Genomic DNA, 14309 nt, shown 5'->3' with positions numbered 1-14309 from the left:
GCTCATGTCTGTAATCCCAGATCTTTGGGAGGCTGAGGTGGGCAGATCACTTGAGGCCAGGAGTTCGAGACCAGCCTGGCCAACTGGTGAAAACCCATGTCTGCAAAAAAATGAAAAAATTAGCGAAGTATAATGGTGTGCACCTCTTATCCCAGCTACCCAGGAGGCTGAGGCATGAGAATCACTTGAACCTGGGAGAGGGAGGTTGCAGTGAGCTGAGATCACACCACTGCACTCCTCCAGCCTGGGTGACAGAGCAAGACTCCATCTCAAAAAAAAAAAAAAAAAAAAAGAAAGAAAGAAAAAAAAGAAAAAAAGACACAGAGGCTTGCTCTGTCACTCAGGCTGGAGTACAGTGGTGTGATCATAACTCACTGCATCACCAAACTCCTGGCCCAAGCTATCCTCCCGCCTCAGCCTCTCAAGTAGCTGGGACTACACTGCACCCAGTAGCACAGGAAATTTTAAACAGTTAAATTGTAAGCCTATTTTTTTGTTGTTGTTCAGAGAAAGGTAATGGGGTATTTACAAAATTTCAAGTATAAAAATATATTATAGTAGGTCCTTTTAAACCTTGGTTATAGAAGTTTGTTCAGCAAATATACTGAACACCTGTGTACTGTGTGCTAAGGACACAGTGATGAGAAGAGAGAAAATAAGGTGGCTTCCTTTCCCTTGTGTAGCCTGGTCTAATTATGATTAGTTTGCAGAAATTGTGTACATTAGGTCAGCTGCCACTGGAGTGAGGCAGGCTGGCTCCTCCCAAACCTATTGCTTTCAAAGGATTCATCAGAACAAAAGAATTCCACTTTATGTGTTCTCTTTAATTTGTCCATATTTTATTCTCTTTTTGTTTTACAACAAAAATTTTTAGGTGAAAATTACATGTAGTGTATAAAACTTAAGTGTGAGATTTGATAAAATTTGACAAATGTTTAAAAAATGTATCAGGGCAAAATTAAGTGGGGGAAGCAGAATGGAAATACAAAGTATATGAGAAAAAGTAGCAATGTAAATTTTCTGTTAAAGATTAGTATATATTTTTAAAAATTAGAGTTGGTAGGTATATCAAAACATAATATTTGGATTCAAAACAGTTTTTAAAATATATTTATTTATTTTTTCTTTTGAGATGGAGTCTTGCTCTGTTGCCAGGCTGGAGTGCAGTGGCGCCCTCTTGGTTCACTGCAACTTCTGCTTCCTGGGTTCAAGTGATTCTTGTGCCTCAGCCTCCCGAGTAGCTGGGATTACAGGCATGCACCACAACACCCAGCTAATTTTTGTATTTTTAGTAGAGACGGGTTTCACCACGTTGGCCAGGCTGGTCTCGAACTCCTGATCTCAGGTGATTTGCCCACCTCAGCCTTCCAGAGTACTGGGATTACAGGCATGAGCCACCATGCCTGGCCAAACAGTTTTTTTTTCCCCCCGAGATGAAGTCTTGCTCTGTTGCCCAGAGCTGGAGTGCAATAGCACAATCTCGGCTTACTGCAATCTCTGCCTCCTGGGTTCAAGCAATTCTCCTGCCTCAGCCTCCCCAGTAGCTGGGATTACAGGTGCATGCCACTACACCCGACTAATTTTTGTATTTTTAGCAGAGATGGGGTTTCACCATATTGGCCAGGCTGGTCTCGAATTCCTGACCTCATGATCTGCTCTCCTCGGCCTCCCAAAGTGCTGGGATTACAGGCATGAGCCACCGCACCCAGCAAGTTTTATTTATTTATTTGTTTATTTTTTGAGACGGAGTCTTGCTCTGTTGCCCAGGCTGGAGTGCAGTGGCGCGATCTTGGCTCACTGCAAGCTCCGCCTCCCAGATTCATGCCATTCTCCTGCCTCAGCCTCCCAAGTAGCTAGGACTACAGGCGCCCACCACCATGCCCGGCTAATTTTTTGTATTTTTAGTAGAGATGGGGTTTCATGGTGTTAGCCAGGATGGTCTTGATTTCCTGACCTCATGATCCTCCTGCCTCGGCCTTCCAAAGTCCTGAGATTACAGGCACGAGCCACTGCACCCAGCTGCAGTTTGATTTTTTAAATGTTGCATTTGTCAGAATTTGCATCCTTTGCAACTATACAGAATAAAAATGTACAGGATACATAGTTTTTCTGAATTCCTTTCAGGGATCAGCAGAAAGTTTGGAGACCACTGTACCTTTAGTGTGCTATAGCCCTGGCTGTGGGATCCCACTACTATAGGTCACTAAGTCAAAATAGTGTCACCAAGAGTCAGAAGATAAGGATGGTCAGCAAGGGGGCATCAGGTTGGACAGCAGCTCCCCAATTGACATGTTAAGTAACTCTAGTTTTTATAGGTGGGGACAGTATACCAAGGAAGCATTTAAACCCTAGATCATAATATTGAAAAGCCTGGGGATAACATTAAGCTTTTTTTTTTTTTTTTTTGAGACAGGGTCTTGCTTTGTTGCCCAGGCTGGAGTGCAGTGGCGCAGTCTTGGCTCACTTCTACCTCCACCTCCTGGGTTCAAGCGATTCTTGTGCCTCAGCCTCCCGAGTAGCTGGGACTACAGGTGCGTGCCACCACACCTGGCTAATTTTTGTATTTTTAATAGAGACAAGGTTTTGCCACGTTAGCCAGAGTGGTCTCAAAGTCCTGACCTCAAGTGATCCACCCACCTCAGCCTCCCAAAGTGCTGGGATTACAGGCGTGAGCCACTGTGCCCAGCCAGCATTAAGATTTTGACTTTTATAAAATTATTCTTAGAAGAGACTTCATGGCAGAATTTTATCCACCCCTTTATTCGTTTACTTATTATGAGTCATTATTTGTGATCCCTAAGGATATGTTTGCATAATATGATGTCATAATGCATTTGGAAGAAAAATGGAAACACCTCCATTTTTTTCCATTTAAATGAAACTCTCTGAAACAGTAAGACCACAGTCTGCATGCCATCTCGTGAGCACCTTTGTGTTGTGCACAGTTCCTTATGTGTGTTAGATGGGAGTAGGTAAAATAAATATTTTGGCACTCCTCACTCATGCACACCAGTGACATAAACTGCCTGATTCATACAAAACCCTCTTAGGTTATTAGTATCTTAGGTTACAGGCAAGGTGATAGAGAAGTCCAGTGACTGACTTAATGTGGCCAAGGGGAATTGGCCCAGGTCAGATCACAGAGCTTGTGTGCTTGGCGGAAACTCCATTTCTTTTTTTCTTTTTCGTTTTTTTTTTAGATGGAGTGTCGCTCGGTCGACCAGGCTGGAGTGCAGTGGTGTGATCTTGGTTCATTGCAACCTCTGCCTTCTGGGTTGAAGCGATTCTCCTGCCTCAGCCTCCTGAGTAGCTGGGACTACAGGTGTGCACCACCATGCCCAGCTAATTTTTGTATTTTCAGTAGAGACAGGGTTTCACTATATTGGCCAGGCTCGTCTCTAACTTCTGACCTCACGATCCGCCCACCTTGGCTCTGCAAAGTGCTAGGATTACAGGTGTGAGCCACTGCACCCAGCCTTTTTTTTTTTTTCAGACAGAATTTCACTCTTGTTGCCCAGGCTGGAATGTAATGGTGCGATCTTGGCTCGCTGCAACCTCTGCCTTCAGGGTTTATGTGATTCTCCTGCCTTAGCCTCCCAAGTAGCTGGGATTACAGGTGCACACCACCATGCCTGGCTAATTTTTTTTTTTTTTTTTGTATTTTTAGTAGAGATGGGATTTTGTCCTGTTGGTCAGGCTGGTCTTGAGCTTCTGGTCATCCACCGATCTTGGCCTCCCAAAGTGCTGGGATTACAGGTGTGAGCCACCATGCCCAGCAGAAACTCCATTTCTTCTTTTTTTTTTTGAGACGGAGTCTTGCCCTGTCGCCCAGGCTGGAGTGCAATGGCATGATCTCAACTCACTGCAACCTCCACCTCCCGGGTTTAAGCGATTCTCCTGCCTCAGCCTCCCAAGTATCTGGATTACAGGCATGGGTCTCCACACGCAGCTAATCTTTGTAATTTTAGTAGAGATGGAGTTTCACTATGTTGGCCAGGCTGTTCTCAAACTCCCGACCTCATGATCCACCCACGTCGGCCTCCCAAAGTGCTGGGATTACAGGCATGAGCCACCACGCCCAGCCCAGAAACTCCATTTCTTTTTGTGCAGCAGCAGCTCCATCTTTGTAATGATGTATGGGGAACTTTGAGTCACATCTCAAGCATCAAATTAAGGGCCAAATTGGCTTCAATTGATATTTATTGTTATATACGTCATTTTGGAACCAAGTAAGTGAAAAAGCATAATTTTTCAACCCTTAGAAAGATAAAAATTAAGTTTTATTAGCTGACAGTACAATATACAGTGGTCTTTTAAAACAAATTGTCCCTATTCCTCAATCAACCTGTATAATTTTTTTTTTTTTTTCAGACAGAGTCTCGCTCTGTCCCCCAGGCTGGAGTACAGTGGTGCGATCTTGGCTCACTGCAACCTCTGCCTCCCGGGTTCAAGTGATTCTCCTTTCTCAGCCTCGCAAATAGCTGGGACTGCAGGTGTGTGCCACCACACCCAGCTAATTTTTGTATTTTTAGTAGAGATGGGATTTCACCATGTTGGCCAGACTGGTCTCGAACTCCTGACCTCAAGTGATCCAGCCGCCTCTGCCTCCCAAAGTGGTGGGATTACAGGTATGAGCCACCGCGCCTGGCCTAACCTGAATAATTTATTTAAATGTTGGTGCTAAGCCATTACAGCAAATGCTCTGAAGATTTTTTTTTTATATAAGTGTTGAAAATAAAGCAAAATTTAAACATTTAAAAACTGAATTCCTTATGCCAATCAAAATGTGTTTTTCTTGACTACATCTATCAAAAACCTAAGAAGCAGAACAAATCAATCTGTGAAATAAAGGAAACATATGCTTTATAGCCAGGCATGCTGGCTCACTCCTGTAATCCCAGCACTTTGGGAGGCTGAGGCAGGCAGATCACTTGAGGTCAGGAGTTAGAGACCAGCCTGGCCAACATGGTGAAAACCTATCTTTACTAAAAATACAAAAATTAGTCAGGCATGGTGGTGCGTGCCTGTAGTCCCAGCTACTCAAGAGGCTGAGGCAGGAGAATCACTTGAACCTGGGAGGCCGGGGTTGCGGTGAGCTGAAGTCGCGCCACTGAACTCCAGCCTGGGAGACAGAGTGAGACACAGAGTAAGACCCTGTCTCAAAACAACAACAACAAAAAAACCAAAAAAAATCCAACACATGCCTTACAAAGGTAGAAGAGGAAATTACACATAAAGGTCATTATAAAGTCTTTCAGGCATATAAAAAACAATAGATGATAACACAATGAACACCTGTTTACCCACTACCCAATTCAAGAAACAGAACATTACAAATATCATTGAGGGCCGGGCGTGGTGGCTCACACCTGTAATCAAGCACTTTGGGAGGCCGAGGTGGGCAGATCAAGAGGTCAGGAGATGGAGACCATCCTGGCTAACACGGTGAAACCCCGTCTCTACTAAAAAATACAAAAAAATTAGCTAGGCGTAGTGGTGGGCGCCTGTAGTCCCAGCTACTCGGGAGGCTGAGGCAGGAGAATGGAGTGAACCCAGGAAGCGAAGCTTGCAGTGAGCCGAGATTGCGCCACTCCACTCCATCCTCGGCGACAGAGCAAGACTCCGTCTCAAAAAATATCTTTGAGTCTGTAATCCCAGCACTTTGGGAGGCCGAGGCGGGTGGATCACCCGAGGTCAATAGTTTGAGACCAGCCTGGGCAACATGGTAAAACTCTGTCTTTACCAAAAAATACAAAAATTAGCTGGGCGTTTTGGCACATGCCTGTAGTCCCAGCTACTGGGGAGGCTGAGGTGGGAGAATCGCGGGAACCCAAGAGGCAGAGGTTGCAGTAGGCCGAGATCGTGCCAGTGCACTCCAGCCTGGGCGACAGCATGAGTCCTTGTCTCAAAAGGACTCCTGGTACTCAAGGTACTGAGTACCTCTTTCCCAGTGAAATCCCTTCATTTTCCACAGAAAGTGGCACTCTCCTGACTTTGATGTTATTCCCATATACTTAAAAATACATTTAATATATGATTATGTACTCAAAATATAGCATTGTTTTACATAAACTGTTTTTATAAATGGTGTAATCAATGGAGTCCGCAGCTTGCCTTTTTAGTTCAACTTCATGTTCATGTTTGATTTCTATGGCTGTAGCCCTTGCATTTTAACTGTAATGTAGTAGGCATTGATTTATTTGTTCTTTTGTTCATAGAAATTTTGCTATTACTGTAGTGCTGCAATGGATAGTTTTGTTTGTGTCTCAGTGCACATGTTGGAGACTTTCTTTAATGCATCTACCTAGGATTGGAGTTGCTGTATTGAAAAGGATGCACATCTCTCCTCGATGTTGCTAAATAGCTCTCCAGAGTAGTTCTACTGAATTATATTCTTAACAGTAGTGAGTAGAAGTCCTGTTGCTCAATATCCTTGCCATTTCTACATGTCGTCAGACTTTAACACTTTGCTAATCTGGTAGATATGAAATATATCTTGCTTTTTTCTTTTTTCTTTCTTTCTTTTTCTTTTTTCTTTTTCTTTTTCTTTTTTTTTTTTTTGAGATACAGGGTCTTGTTGTGTCACTTAGGCTGGAGTGCAGTGGTGCAGTCATGGCTTACTGCAGCCTCAACCTCCTGGACTAAAGCAATTCTCCCACCTCAGTCTCCCAAAGTGCTAGGATTACAAGCATGAGCCACTGCACCCAGCCTCATGTCTGGCTTCATTTGATCAGCATAATGTTTAAAAACATTTGTCTGCATGTTGTTTGTATTGTCTATTCCTTTTTTAAAATTCGAGATATAATTCACATAACAAAATTTACCATTTCAAGTATGCAATTTGGTGGCTTTTATCATTGCACTACATTGTACAACTATCATCAGTATTCCAGAACATTTTCATCACCCCAAAAAGAAACCTACTTGTTAGTAGTCATACCCTGTTCCCCCTCCTCGCATACCCTGACAACCATCTGCTCTCTATCTCCATGGCTTTGCCTATTCTGGACATTTCATATGAATACAGTTATACAACATGGATCCTTTTGTGTCTGGCTACTTTCACTTAGTTTATTATCAAGATTCATCCATGTGGTATTTCATTCCTTTTATGATTGGATAATAATATATTGTATGGTTATATAACATTTTGTTTACCCATTCATCAGTTGAATATTTGTATTGTTTTTACTTTTTGATTATTATGACTGCTATAAACATTTGTGTCCAAATTTGTGTGTTAATGTGTGTGTTTGTGTGTGTATATATATATACATATATATATACATTTTATTGAGACAGTCTCACTCTGTTGCCCAGACTGAAGTGCAGTGGCACGATCATAGCGCACTGCAGCCTTGAAGCCCTGGGCTCAAGTGATCCTCTAGCCTCAGCTTTCCAAGTAGCTGGTGCCACAGGCATTTACCACCACTCCTGGCTAATTTAAACATTTTTTGTAGAGTTAGGATCTCACTGTGTTGCCCAGGCTGGTCTCGATCCTCAAGCTATCCTTCCACTTTTGCCTCCCAAAGCGCTGGGATTACAGGTGTGAGAGCCACCCTACCTGGCCCCCTCCCACTTTTTTTTTTTTTTGTTTTGAGACAAGGTCTTGTTCTGTTGCCCAGGCTGGAGTGCAGTGACGTGACCATGGCTCACTGCAGCCTCAGCCTCCCACGTCAACCTCCTGAGTACCTGGGACTACAGACATACGCAACCACGCCTGGCTAATTTTTGTATTTTTTTTGTAGAGACAGGGTCCCACTATGTTGCCCAGGCTGGTTTCAAACTCCTGGGCTCAAGCCATCTGCCTGTCTCAGCCTCCCAAAGTGCTGGGATTACAGTTGTGAGCCACCCGCCTGATCCTGACTTTCCTTTTTCTTAATGGTTGATTATACATCCTAGGTACTGATTGTACATTGCAGATATCTTCTTTTATTTATTTATTTTAAAATATCTGTAGAAACAGGGTCTTACTGTGTTGCCCAGGCTGGTCTCGAACTCCTGCAGTCCTCCTGTACTGACCTCGAAGTGTCTGGATTACAGGCATGAGCTACCATGCCTGACTGCAAGTATCTTTCTGACTGTGGCTGGTATTTTTACTTTGTTTATGGTGTTTTGAGGCTTATAGAATCTGTACATTTTTAAAAAATTTAAACAGTTATTTTATTGCTTGAGTACATAGACAAATTTATGCGACAAGGACAGAGGCTGTAGATGACTCATATTTCCAATTGGGAGGGAGGACTCGCTTTGTCTTATAATATCAAGCCAAATGGTGAATCAAACTCAGAATCAGAATTTAGCATCCTTATCCTTTCTGTTCCTCTCAAGATGCTTTTGAACAGTGACTGCTTTCTTAATTAAATGGTAGAGATCTTCAGCGAGATGAGGAGCAAGTCCTTTGGACTTAAGAATTCTTAAGATTTTATTGCCTGTCACAAAACGTACTTGTGCAACACCATGTGAGTCTCCCCGGATCACACTGATTTGTGAAGGAGTCAGGCCTTGTTGGCCAGTTTGTAAGTCTCCTTCATTTCATCAGATGTCAGCTTCAGCCAACTGGTGATGCTGCAGAGATAGGGCAGAGCCAACTGGGACAGGCCCTTCCTGGGAGCATGCATGCGACCCATGATGGCAGCAGTCAGGCAGCTAAAGGAAGAAGCTATACATTTTAACAGACAAATTTATCAATTGTTTTCTTTATGATTGGTGTGATTTTTAACTTATCTGAGAAAACATCCGATATTGTCTCCAAGATCATAAAGATTGTTTCATGTTTTCTTTAAAGTTTTAAATATATTTATAAATAATTAACTTTTACATTTCAAATTGAGTCTTTAGTCCACCTATAATTATTATGTGAGGAATTTAATTTTATTCATGTGGATAACACTTTCCTCAGCACTACAGAATAGTCCAGTATGTACTTCACTAATCTGAAGAGCCTCATTTGCCATATATCTTGTTTCTTTGGGCATGAGGATCTACTTCTAGGTCCACTATCCTGTTTTTTTTTTTTTTTTTTTTTTTTTGGAAAGAGTCTTGCTTTGTTACCCAGGCTGGAGTGCAATGGCGCGATCTTGGCTCACTGCAACCTCTGCCTCCTGGGTTCAAGTGATTCTTCTGCCTCAGCCTCCTGAGTGAGTGGGATTACAGGTGCGCACCACCACGCCTGGCTAATTTTTGTATTTTTAGTAGAGACGGGGTTTCCCCATGTTGGTCAGGCTGGTCTCCAACTCCTGACCTCAGGTGATCCAGCTGGCTCGGCTTGCCAGGGTGCTGGGATTACAGGTGTGAGCCACCGGGCCCAGCCCACCATCTTATTAATTCCAGCATCAACACTATACTGTCTTAATTACTGAAATATAATCAGCTTATTAATTTCCATGAAAACCCTTGGGAATTTTGATCACATTACACTAAAATTTTTTGCATTAAATTTATGGATTAATTTGGAGAGTTGGCTTGTTTTTTTGAGATGGGTCTCGCTCTGTCACCCAGGCTGTAGTGCAGTGGCACAATGTTGGCTCACTGAAACCTCCACCTCCCAGGTTCAAGCAATTCTCTGCCTCAGCCTCCCAAGTAGTTGAGATTACAGGCATCTGCTACCACGCCCAGCTTTTTTTTTTTTTTTTTTTTGTATTTTTAGTAGAGACGGGGTTTCACCATCTTGGCCAGGTTGGTCTTGAACTCCTGACCTCGTGATCCACCCACCTCAGCCTCCCAAAGTGCTGATATTACAGGTGTGAGACACTGTGCCCAGCCTGAGAGTTGGCATTTTTACATTATTTAGTTTTATTATCCATGAACATAGTATATAATTCCACTTACTCTACTATTCTTTAATGTCTTTCAATAAAGTTTTATTATTTTCATCTAAAAATTATCTTATATCTTTTGTTAGATTTATATCTAGGTGCCTTATAACTTGTGTTGCTATTGCTAATTATATCCTTTATAAAAATTACAGTTTCTGCCTTTTGCTGATATAGCTGTATAGTTGATTTTGTACCTTCATCTTACTTGTAGCAGTATAGACTGTTCCTAATTTATGATGGTTCAATTTAAGATTTTTTGATTTTATGATGAGTTTATTGGAATTTAACTTCATTGTATGTCAAAGAGCACCTGTACTTTTCATTTATTCTAATAATTCAAAGGGTCTGTTTTTGTTGTAATGTAAACAGTGATACTATCTGGAAATAAAGACGGTCTTTGCAACCTTTATAATACTTTTGTCTTGCTGCAGTGGTTAAACCCTTTAGAGTTGTACTGATGAGAAATGGTGACAGCTGGCATTCTTGTCTTTTTATTTTTATTTTAAAATGCATTTTTGGATCACATTTGCTAATTTATGTAGAATTTTTGCATCTGTGTTTCTAAGTGAGATTGGCCTACAGTTTTTCTCTCTTATACTGTCTGGGTTTGGTATCAAGATTTCAGTAACTTATTTATTTATTTATTTATGTTTTGAGACAGGGTCTCATTCTGTCACCCAGGCTGGTGTGCAGTGGCATGATAATGGCTCACTGCAGCATCAACCTCTCTAGGCTCAGGTGATCTTCCCACCTTAGCTCCCCAGTAGCTAGGACTACAGGTGCATGCTACCATGCCTGGCTAATTTTTATATTTTTTGAAGAGACAAGAGTTTAGCTATGTTGTCCAGGCTGGTCTTGAACTCCTGGGCTCAAGCAGTCTGCCTGCCTTGGCCTCCCAAAGTGCTGAGATTACAGCCATCACACCTGGCCATGATTTCACTAACTTTTTTTTTTTTTTTTTTTGAGACAGAGTCTCACTCTGTCACCCAGGCTGGAGTGCAGTGGCACGATTTCAGTTCACTGTAACCTCCACCTCCTGGATTCAAGTAATTCTTCTGCCTTAGCCTCCCGAGTAGCTGGGATTACAGGCATGCGCCACCATGCCTGGCTCATTTTTGTATTTTTAGTAGAGACTGGTTTTCACCATGTTGGCCAGGCTGGTCTTGCACTCCTGACCTCAAGTTATCCGCCCACCTTGGCCTCCCAAAGTGCTGGGATTACAGGTGTGAGCTGCTGTGCCTGGCCTTTCACTGACTTTTTAAAATGAGCTGGTGACTGCTTTTTAAATTATTTGGGATAGTGTTATATAAAATAGGGGCTATGCATGCTTGGTATTTGATAGAACTTGCCTGTAAAATCATCTGGACCTGGTGTGCATCTTTTGGTGAATAGATGTCAAAGTGTAGATTCATTTTTTTTCATGATTTTAGGACCATTCAGTTTTTCCAGTTATTCAAAAACTGCAAATTTTGGTCTGATTCATTTTTCTGGGAAATTTTCCATTTCACCTAAATTTTCGCATTTATCTTCACAGAGTGGTTTAATGTATTTTTATGTTTTTATGAAAGGTCTGTTTTTGGCTGGGCGCAGTGGCTTATGCCTGTAATCTCAGCACCTTAGGAGGCCGAGGCAGGCGGATCACCTGAGGTCAGGAGTTGGAGACCAGCCCGGCCAACGTGTTGAAACTCTGTCTCTACTAAAAATACAAAAATTAGCCAGACATGGTGGTGGGTGCCTGTAATCCCAGCTACCAGGGAGGCTGAGGCAGGAGAATCACTTGAACCCAGGTGGCGGAGGTTGCAGTGAGCAGAGATCGCACCACTGCACTCCAGCCTGGGTGACAGAGCGAGACTCCGCCTCAGAAAAAAAGGGAAAAGTATTTGCGGTTTTTGCTACTAATCCTCATGGCAAAAACCACAATTAACTTTTGTACCAATCTACCATTCTGTACTCCCACCAGGAGTATACAGTCGCGTAACGTCGGGAGATGCTTAGGAGGTTTCCTTGCTCTGTGAACATCGTAGAGCATCCTCACACAAACCTAGATGGTACTGCCTGCTACATACCTCACCACTTAGGTTGTATGGTGTAGCCTGTTGCTCCTAGGCCACGCACTTATGCAGAATCTACTGAATACTGTAGGCAGTTATAACACAGTGGTAAATACTTGTGTATTGTATTTCTTGTTTTTTTTTTTGAAACAGAGTCTCTGTCACTGAGGCTGGAGTGCAGTGACACACGATCTTGGCTTACTGCAACCTTTGCCTCCTGATTTCAAACGATTCTTCTGCCTCAGCTTCCCGAGTAGCTGGGATTACAGGCAGGCACCACCACGCCTGACTAATTTTTGTATTTTTGTTAGAGACAGGGTTTCACCATGTTGACCAGGCTGGTCTCGAACTCCTGACCTCAGATAATCTGCCTATCTCGGCCTCCCAAGGTGTTGGGATTACAGGTGTGAGTCATTGTGCCTGGCCTATTTGTGTATTTAACATACCTAAACAGAGAAAAGGTATAGTAAAAATGCAGTAGTATTATCTCATGGAACTACCGTCATACATACGATCCATTGTTGACAGAAATGCCTTTATGTGGTGTATGACTATATACGGTTTCAGTTACTTCACAAACTCGGTGTTACTGGTTTTGCAAATTTTAGTTATTCTGTCTGGAGTGTAGTAATATCTCATTGTGGTTTTAATTTCTCTGATGGCAAAGAGTTGATCATCGTTTTCATTAGCTTATTGGCTTTTTACATAATTTATTATGTGAAATGTTTGTCCACATAGCCTATTTTTTTAAAAAATGGGTTTTTTTGCTATTGAGTTTTAGGAGTTCTTTGTACAATCTGGATACTAGTCCTTTGTCAGATAAATATGTTGTGAATATTTTCCTCTAATTTCTGGTTTGTCTATTCATTTTCTTAGTGGTGTCTTTTACTATACTAAAGTTTTAAATTTTGGTGAAGTCTAATTTATCAGTCAGTGTTTTCCTTCATGATTACTACTTTTTGTGCTGTATATAAAAAAGTTTGCCTACTTTCTTAGTCACAAACATTACTCCTATGTTTTCTTCTAAAATCTTTATAGGTTGAGCACAATAGCTCACTCCTGTAATCCCAGCACTTTGGGAGGCTGAGGTGGGTGGATCACCTGAGCCCAGGAGTTCAAGACCACCCTGGGCAACATGGCGAAATCCCATCTCCACTAAACATACAAAAACTAATTGGGTGTGGTGGTGCACACCTGTATTCCCAGCTACTTGGGAGACTGAGGTGGGAGGATCACCTGAGCCTGGGAGGTAGAGGCTGCAGTGAGCCGTGATCGTGCCACTGCACTCCAGCCTGAGCAACAGAGCCAAACCCTGTTTCAAAAAAAAGAAAGAAAGAAAGAAAGAAGGAAGGAAGGAAGGAACGAAGAAAGAAAGGAAGAAAGGAAGGAAGGAGGGAAGGAAGGAAAAAGGAAAGAAATTAAATACTCTTAAAAAAATAAAATCTTAAAGTTTTCACTTTTAGTACTACACTCATTCTCATTAATTTTTGTGTGTGGTATGAAGTAAGGATAGTAATGCGTTATCTCTAATTGTTATTTTTTAAATCAATACACCAGATATATCATTTTGTCCTAAATATTCCATTAGACTGATAAAACAGTTGAACTCTCTAACGATAAAATTTATTGTACCATTAATTTAGTCCAACAACATATTTTCTGAGTACCTCTTAAGTGCCATGATTAGGCAATATAGTGTTTTGTTGTTGTTTTTTTTTGTTTTTGTTTTTTTAAAGACACACAGCCCCTCTTGCTTCCTAGCTGGAGAGACAGACAGCTAAATGTACAACCACTACATGATGTGCTATGTGCACTGCTAGAGATAAGCACTGGCTGCTGTAGGAACACCAGGGAGAAACTCAGCCATGCTAGTGGACCTAAGATAAGGATTCCCTGGGGTGGTGATGCTTGAGCTCAGCCTTGAAAGCCTGGTTGATGTTGGCCAAGAAGGGAGGGTAGATGTGCAAAGGCAAGAGGCGTGAGAAGACTGGGGACTGTGTTAGTTTCCATTAGTTGGAGCAGATGGTACAAGGCGGAGAGTGGCAGATCTGAAGCCTTGGATGATAACTCATGAATTTTAGCTCTTATCTGTGGAGAGTTAGGAGTCAGCAATACCTCAGTACTCGGATTATTTGGGTATTGCTGCTTTTAGTACTGCGAATGTTTTTGTATTCATGGCTGTAGATTAAAACACTTAGCTTATTGTTTCAGGAAGACCTTATAGGCTAGATACTTTGAAATATCCATACTTTGATTAAATCTTTTGTTTTGGCTGGGCTCAGTGGCTCATGGTCTGTAATCCGAGCACTTTGGGAGGCCAAGGCAGGTGGATCACTTGAGGCCAGCAGTTCTAGACCAACCTGGGCAACTTGTTTTAATGTACATATTGGAAACTTTTTGAGCGTAGAAGTATCATTGTCCTGATGTTTGCAGTGAGTAC

The 14309-nt window shown here is 42.1% G+C and overlaps 1 protein-coding gene and 1 pseudogene across 2 annotated transcripts in view; one reads left to right on the top strand and one right to left on the bottom strand.

The window, feature by feature from the left end:
* KCNG3 (potassium voltage-gated channel modifier subfamily G member 3) overlaps positions 1–14309 on the top strand; it is a 57170-nt gene that overhangs the window by 19952 nt on the left and 22909 nt on the right. The window lies entirely within an intron of this gene.
* On the bottom strand, positions 8189–8630 carry LOC112604841 (annotated as a pseudogene).

This window comes from Theropithecus gelada, chromosome 13, assembly GCF_003255815.1.
Source record: "Theropithecus gelada isolate Dixy chromosome 13, Tgel_1.0, whole genome shotgun sequence".
NCBI lineage: Eukaryota > Metazoa > Chordata > Mammalia > Primates > Cercopithecidae > Theropithecus > Theropithecus gelada.
The sequence above is the reverse complement of the archived record's forward strand: the minus strand, read 5'-3'. Positions and strand labels throughout refer to the sequence as shown.